Source organism: Oryx dammah, unplaced genomic scaffold, assembly GCF_014754425.2.
Source record: "Oryx dammah isolate SB20612 unplaced genomic scaffold, SCBI_Odam_1.1 HiC_scaffold_27, whole genome shotgun sequence".
NCBI classification, from domain to species: Eukaryota; Metazoa; Chordata; class Mammalia; order Artiodactyla; family Bovidae; genus Oryx; species Oryx dammah.
Genome location: NW_024070211.1, coordinates 129,138,111 through 129,146,114, shown reverse-complemented (window position 1 = coordinate 129,146,114; position 8,004 = coordinate 129,138,111).

The window sequence follows — 8,004 nt, the reverse complement described above, 5'->3', positions numbered from 1 at the left end:
GATCAGCACAGTGTTGGAGGACATCCTAGGGAGGTGAGGTGGACTGTAACTCCCAGCGAGGGAAAAGACTCTGACAACAGTAACTCAAGAAAAACACTTATTTTTCTTATGTTTTGACTTGTTCTGTAGATTCTTTTGGATTTTTTCTCTTTTTTATCCTTTCCCTCCATCTGTTGTAGTTGTTGATTTTATTGGCACTATGAAATCTAATTAAGCTTTTGAGTTGTTTTTTTTTTTTTTTTTTGCTCAGTCACATTTTTTATTGTTATAAACCTCTGCCTCTATGCTGAGCTTTTGCAGTTCTGTGGAGTTTTCCTTGTTTTACTTTCTTTCAATTCTTTTAAGCCTATTCTTAATTTTTCTACATTTATTCCTTTGCTAGCTTTTTTAACTTTTCCCCTTGCAGTTAATCTTTAATGTATATAAATCTTTATGTACATCTTTAACTTTGCATATCTATTCTTTTCTTTCCTCTCAACATACTTGAGGGGAATAAAATGAGTTTTATTTTCATTGCTTTATTCCCCAATTGGCACCTTGCTTTAGTTCTGTTTTCCAGTTTGTGGTTTGGTTAGTTTTGTTCTGGTAGATATAGTTTTTGGTTTCATTTGTTCACTGGGTTAATCTATTGCACTTTTTGTTACACTGTTTTGATTTTGTTTATGGGTGTTTATGTATAGATGTATATTCAGTCTCTTTTTATTGTTGTTATAAACTTCTGCCTCTACACTGGACTTTTGCAGTTCTGTGGAGTTTTCCTTTTTTCTTTTTAACTTTTAATTTTAAAAAACCTATTATAGTTTTTCTACAATTATTCCTTTGTTTGCTTTTCTTACTGTTCTTTCCCCCTTGCAGTTAAACTTTACTGTATATAAATCTTCATCTATATCTATTTAACTTTGCATATCTATTCTTTCTTTCCTTTCCTCTCAACATTATTTGTTAGTTTTGTTTTCATTGCTTTATTCCCCACTTGGCACATTGCTTTAGTTTTGTTTTCCAGTTTGTGCTTTAGTTAGTTCTGGTCTTAACTGGTAAATATAATTTTTGATTTCCTTTGTTCGTTGGGTCAATCTACTGTACTTTCTGTTGGACTATTTTGACTTTGCTCATGGGTGTATATGAATATGCCATTATTTTAATTATTGTTTGCCTGCCTGATTTTGTAATTGCCATTTGTCTGGGGTTCATCTTTAGTTTCTCGCTTTTGGATATTTGTTTTACTCTCACTTAATGCCATAACAAACCACTTGTGGAATCTTCATTCCTGACCAGAGATCAAGCTCTGAGCCTTTGGAGTGGGAGCACTGACTCCAGAGAACTAATCCTAGGGAGTATCACATAGTGAGAACTCACAAAGGAAACCACTTGAATACAAGACCTGGCATCATCCAACCACTGTTAGCACCCTGTGCAGGACGCCTCATCTAAACAAACAAAACCAAAATACAAACCCAATCATCAGCAGACAGGATTAGCACCTCACTCAGCCTTGCCCATCAGAGGAAAAACTAACAAACTCAGCACAGATCTCACCCTATACAAAGCTTACACAAACCCCTGCACCAACCTTAAGAGGGCAGAAACCAAAAGGAAGAAAGAAGTCAACCTTGAAGCCTGGGAAAAGACCTCAAAAATAGTAAATTAAAAAAAATAATAATGAAAAGGCAGAGAAATAAAACACAAGTGAAAGAACAAAGTAGAAACACAGAAGTCCAAATAAATGAAGAGGAAATTGGCAAACTACCTGAAAAAGAATTCAGAATAATGATAGTAAAGATGATAAAAACCTTGAAAACAGAATGGAGAAAATGCAAGAATCAATTAACAAAGATCTAGGAGAATTAAAGAATAAACATACAGAGACAAACACATTACTGAAATTAAAAATACTCTAGAAAGAATCAACAGCAGAATATCTGAAGCAGAAGAACACATCAGTGAGCTGGAAGATAAGAATGGTGGAAGTAACTTCTGAAGAGCAGAATAAAGTGAAAAGGATGAAAAGAACTGAGGATAGCCTCAGAGACCTCTGGGACAAGATCAAACGCACCAACATTTGAATTACAGGGGTCCCAGAAGAAAAAGAGAAAGAGTATGAGAAAAATTTTGAAGAGATTATAGTTGAAAATTTCCCCAGCATAGAAAAGGAAATAGCCAATCAAGTCCAAGAGGCACAGAGAATCCCATACAGGATAAACCCAAGGAGAAACATGCCAAGACACATACTAATCAAACTAACAAAGACTAAAAACGAAGAAAGAATATGAAAAGCAGCAAGGGAGAAGCAACAAGTAACATACAAGGGAAACCCCATATGCTTAACAGCTGTTCTTTCAGCAGAAACTGTAGACCAGAAGGGAATGGCAGGATATATTTAAAGTACTGAAGGGGAAAAATCTACAACCAAGATTACTGTACCTGGCAAGGATCTCATTGAAAATTGATGGAGAAATAAAAAGCTTTCAGACAAGCAAAAGTAAAGGGAATTCAGTACTGCCAAACAAGCTTTACAACAAATGTTAAAGGGACTGATACAGTCAAGAAATACAAGGGAAGGAAAAAGATCGACAAGATGAATGCCAAACAATTAAGAAAATTGCAATAGTAACATATATAATAATTACTTTAAATGTAAATGGATTAAATGGTGCAACCAAAAGACACAGACTGGCTGAATGGATACAAAAACAAGACCCATATAAACACTGTCTACAAGAAACCCACTTCAGACCTAAAGACACATATAGACTGAAAGTGAGAGGATGGAAAAATGTATTCCATGCAAATGGAAAGCAAAACTAAGCTGCAGTAGCATCCTCAGTTCAGTTCAGTTGCTCAGTCGTGTCTGATCTTTGCAACCCCATGGACTACAGAATGCCAGGCCTCCCTGTCCAACACCAACTCCTGGAGTTTACTCAAACTTATGTCCAACAAGTTGGTGACACCATCCAATCATCTCATCCTCTATCACCCCTTCTCCTCCTGCCTTCAATCTTTCCCAGCATCAGGGTCTTTTCAAATGAGGCAGTTCTTTGCATCAGGTGGACAAAGTACTGGAGTTTCAGCTTCAGCATCAGTCCTTCCAACGAACACCCAGGACTGATTTCCTTTAGGATGGACTGGTTGGATCTCCTTGCAGTCTAAGGGACTCTCAAGAGTCTTCTGCAACACCACAGTTCAAAAGCATCAATTCTTTGGTGTTCAGCTTTCTTTATAGTCCAACTCACATCCATACATGACTACTGGAAAAACCATAGCTTTGACTAGATGGACTTTTGTTGGCAAAGTAATGTCTCTGCTTTCTAGAATGGTGTCTAGGTTGGTGAAAACTTTTCTTCCACAGAGTGAACGTCTTTTTATTTCATGGCTGCAATCACCATCTGCAGTGATTTTGGAGCCCAAGGAAACAAAGTCTGTCACTATTTCCCCATCTATTTGCCATGAAGTGATGGGACCAGATGCCATGATCTTAGTTTTCTGAACGTTGAGCTTTAAGTCAACTTTTTCACTCTCGTCTTTCATCAAGAGGCTCTTTAGTTCTTCGCTTTCTGCATAAGGGTGGTGTCATCTGTATATCTGAGGTTATTGATATTTCTCCTGGCAATCTTGATTCCAGCTTGTGCTTCATCCAGCCCAGCGTTTCTCATGATGTACTTTGCATATAAATTAAATAAGCAGGGTAACAATATACAGTTTTGACATACTGCTTTTCCTATTTGGAACCAGTCTGTTCCATGTCCAGTTCTAACTGTCGCTTCTGGACCTGCATACAGATTTTTCAAGAGGCAGGTAAGGTGGTGTGGTATTCCCATCTCTTTCAGAATTTTCCAGTTTGTTGTGGTCCACATAATCAAAGGCTTTGGCATAGTCAATAAAGCAGAATTAGATATTTTTCTGGTATTCTCTTGCTTTTTCAATATCCAGCAGATGCTGGCAATTTGATCTCTGGTTCCTCTGCCTTTTCTAAATCCAGCTTGAACATCTGGAAGTTCACGGTTCACATACTGTTTAAGCCTGGCTTGGAGAATTTTGAGCATTACTTTACTAGCATGTGAGTGCAGTTGTGTGGTAGTTTAAGCATTGTTTGGCATTGCCCTCTTTCGGATTGGAATGAAAACTGACCCTTCCCAGTCCTGTAGCCACTGTTGAGTTTTCCAAATTTGCTGGCATATGGAGTGCAGCACTTTCACAGCATCATCTTTTAGGACTTCAAATAGCTCTGCTGAATTCCATCACCTCTATTAGCTTTGTTCATAGTGATGCTTTCTAAGGCCCACTTGACTTCATAGTCCAGAATGTCTGGCTCTAGGTTGATGATCACACCATCATGATTATCTGGGTCATGATCTTTTTTGTATACTTCTTCTGTGTATTTTTGCCACCTCTTCTTATATCTTCTGCTTCTTTTAGGTCTGTACCATTTCTGTCCATCATTGTGCCCATCTTTGCATGAAATGTTCCTTTGGTATCTCTAATTTTCTTGAAGAGAGCTCTAGTCTTTCCCATTCTATTGTTTTCCTCTATTTCTTTGCACTGATCACTGAGGAAGCCTTTCTTATCTCTCCTTGCTATTCTTTGGAAGTCTGCATTCAAACGGTATATCTTTTCTTTTCTCTTTGGCTTTTGCTTCTCTTCTATTCACAGCTAGGTTTAAGGCCTCAGACAACCATTTTGCCTTTTAGCATTTCTTTTTCTTGGGGATGGTCTTGATCTCTGCCTCCTGTACAATGTCATGAACCTCTGCCCATAGTTCCTCAGGCACTCTGTCTATCAGATCTAACCCCTTGAATCTATTTGTCACTTCCACTGTATAATCGTAAGGGATTTGATTTAGGTCATACCTGAATGGTCTAGTGGTTTTCCCTACTTTCTTTAATATAAGTCTGAATGTGGCAGTAACAGAATGATCTCTGTTCGCTTCCAAGGCAAACCATTCAATATCATAGTAATCCAAGTCTACTGCCCGACCAGTAATGCTGAAGAAGTTGAACAGTTCTATGAAGACCTACAAGTGCTTCTAGAATTAACACCCCAAAATGATGTCCTTTTCATTATAGGGGACTGGAATGCAAAAGTAGACAGTCAAGAAATACCTGGGGTAACAGGCAAATTTGGCCTTGGAGTACAGAATGTAGCAGGGCAAAGGCTAATAAGAGTTTTGCCAAGAGAATGCACTGGTCATAGCAAACACTCTCTTCCAACAACGCAAGAGAAGACTCTACACATAGACATCATCAGATGGTCAATACCAAAATCAGATTGATTATATTGTTTGCAGCCAAAGATGGAGAAGCTCTATACAGTCAGCAAAAACAAGACCAGGAGCTGACTGTGGCTCATATCATGAACTTCTTATTGCCAAATTCAGCAATCCTTATATCAGACACAAACTAGACCTTAAAAAAGATTATAAGAGGTAATGAAGGAGACTACATAATGGTCAAAGGATCATTCCAAGGGGAAGACATAACAACCGTAAATATCTATGGACCCAACATACCAGCACCTCAATACATAAGACAAACACTAACAGACATAAAAGGAGAAACTGACAGTAACACAACAGTAGGAGACTTTAACACCCCATTCACACCAATGGACAGATCATCAAAACAGAAAATTAATTAAAAACCACAAGTCTTAAATGATACATTAGATGAGATGGATCTCATTGATATCTTCAGCACATTCCATCCAAATCCAGAATATACCTTCTTCTTAAGTGCAAATGGAACATTCTCCATGATAGACTACATCTTAGGTCACAAATCAAACCTCAGTAAATTTAAGAAAACAGAAATTGTGTCAAGCATCTTCTCTGACCATAATGCTATGAGACTAGATATCAATTACAAGAAAAAAACTGTAAGAAACACAAACACATGGAGATTAATCAATACATTTCTAAGTAACCAACAGGTTACTGAAGAAATCAAAAGGGAAATTTTAAAAAATCTAGAAAAAATGACAATGAAAACGTGACAACTCAAAACCTATGGGATGCAGCAAAAGCAGGTCTAAGAAACAAGGCAAAACATTAAATAGACAAACTAACTTCATACCTAAAACAACTGGAAAAAGAAGAACCAAAAAAATCCCAAAATTAGTATAAGGAAAGAAATCATAAAGATCCGAGCAGAAGTATCTGAAAAAGAAATAAAAGAAACAATAGTAAAGATAAATAAAATTAAAAGCTGGTTCTTTGAGAAGATAAACAGAACTGACAAACAGACTCATGGAGAAAAAAAGAGCGAAGAATCAAATCAACAAAATCAGAAATGAAAAAGAGGTTACAACAGACAATGCAGAAATACAAAGGATTATGAGAGACTATTATGAACAACTATATGGCAATAAAATGGATAACCTAGAAAAAATGGACAGATTCGTAGAAAAGTTCAATCTTCCAAGACTGAACCAAGAAGAAATAGAAATTATGAATAACCCAATTACAAGCACTGAAACTGAAGCTATGATCAGAAATCTCCCCCAAAACAAAAGCTCAGGACCAGATGGCTTCACAGGAGAATTCTATCAAACATTTAGAGAAGAGCTAATAACTAACCTTCTAAAACTCTTTCAAAAAATTTCAGAGGAAGGAACACTTTCAAATTCATTCTACGAGGCCACTATCACCCTGATACCTAAACCAGACAAAGATAGCACGAGAAAAGAAAATTACAGGCCAATATCACTGATGAACATAGATGCAAAAATCCTCAACAAAATTTTAGCAAACAGAATTCAGCAACACATCAAAAAGCTCATATCCCATGATCAAGGTGGGTTTACTCCAGGAATGCAAAGATTCTTCAATATACAGAAATCAGTCAGTGATACACCATATTAACAAATTGAGAGGTAAAAACTGTATGATCATCTCTATAGATGCAGAAAGCCTTTTGACAATCTTCAGCACCCATTTATGATTAAAACTCTTCAAAAAACGGGCATAGAAGGAACTTACCTCAACACAGTAAAGGCCATATATGATAAGCCTACAGTAAACATTCTCAATGGCAGAAAACTGAAAGCATTTCCCCTAAGATCAGGAACAAGACAAGGGTGTCCACTTTCACCACTATTATTCAACATAGTTCTGGAAGTCCTAGCTACATCAATCAGAGAAGAAAAAGAAATAAAAGGAATCCAGATCAGAAAAGAAGTAAAGCTCTCACTGTTTGCAGATGACATGAAAAAACATAAAAAAAAAAAACCCCTACAGATAGTATCAGAAAATTACTAGAGCTAATCAGTGAATTTAGCAAAATTGCAGGATACAAAATCAATACACAGAAATCACTTGCATTTCTATATACCAACTATGAAAAATCAGAAAGAGAAATTAAGGAATCAATCCCATTCACCATGGCAACAAAAAGAATTAAATATCTAGGAATAAACTTAAGGAGACAATAGAACTGTACACAGAAAAGTATGAAATACTAATGAAAGAAATCAAAGATGACAAAAACAGATGGAGAGATATTCCATATTCCTGGGTAGGAAGAATCAATATTGTGAAAATGACTATACTATCATAAATGCAATTTACAGATTCAATGAGACCCCTATCAAATTACTAATGGCATTTTTCACAGAACTAGAACAAAAAATTTCACAATTCATATGGAAACACAAAAGCCCAAGCCAAAGCAGCCTTGAGAAAGAACAATGGTGCTGGAGGAATCAACCTTCCTGACTTCACATTATACTACAAAGGTACAGTCATCAAGACACTATGGTACTGGCACGAAACACAGACCAATGGAACAAGATAGAAATCCCAGAAATAAACCCATGCACCTATGGGTACTTTATTTTTGACAAAGGAGGCAAGAATATACAATGCGGCAAAGACAGCCTCTTCAATAAATGGTGCTGGGAAAACTGGACAGCTACATGTAGAAGACTGGAGAAGGGCATGGCAACCCACTCCAGTATTTTTGCCTGGAGAATCCCAGGAACAGAGGAGCCTGGTGCGTTGCAGAGTCAGATACA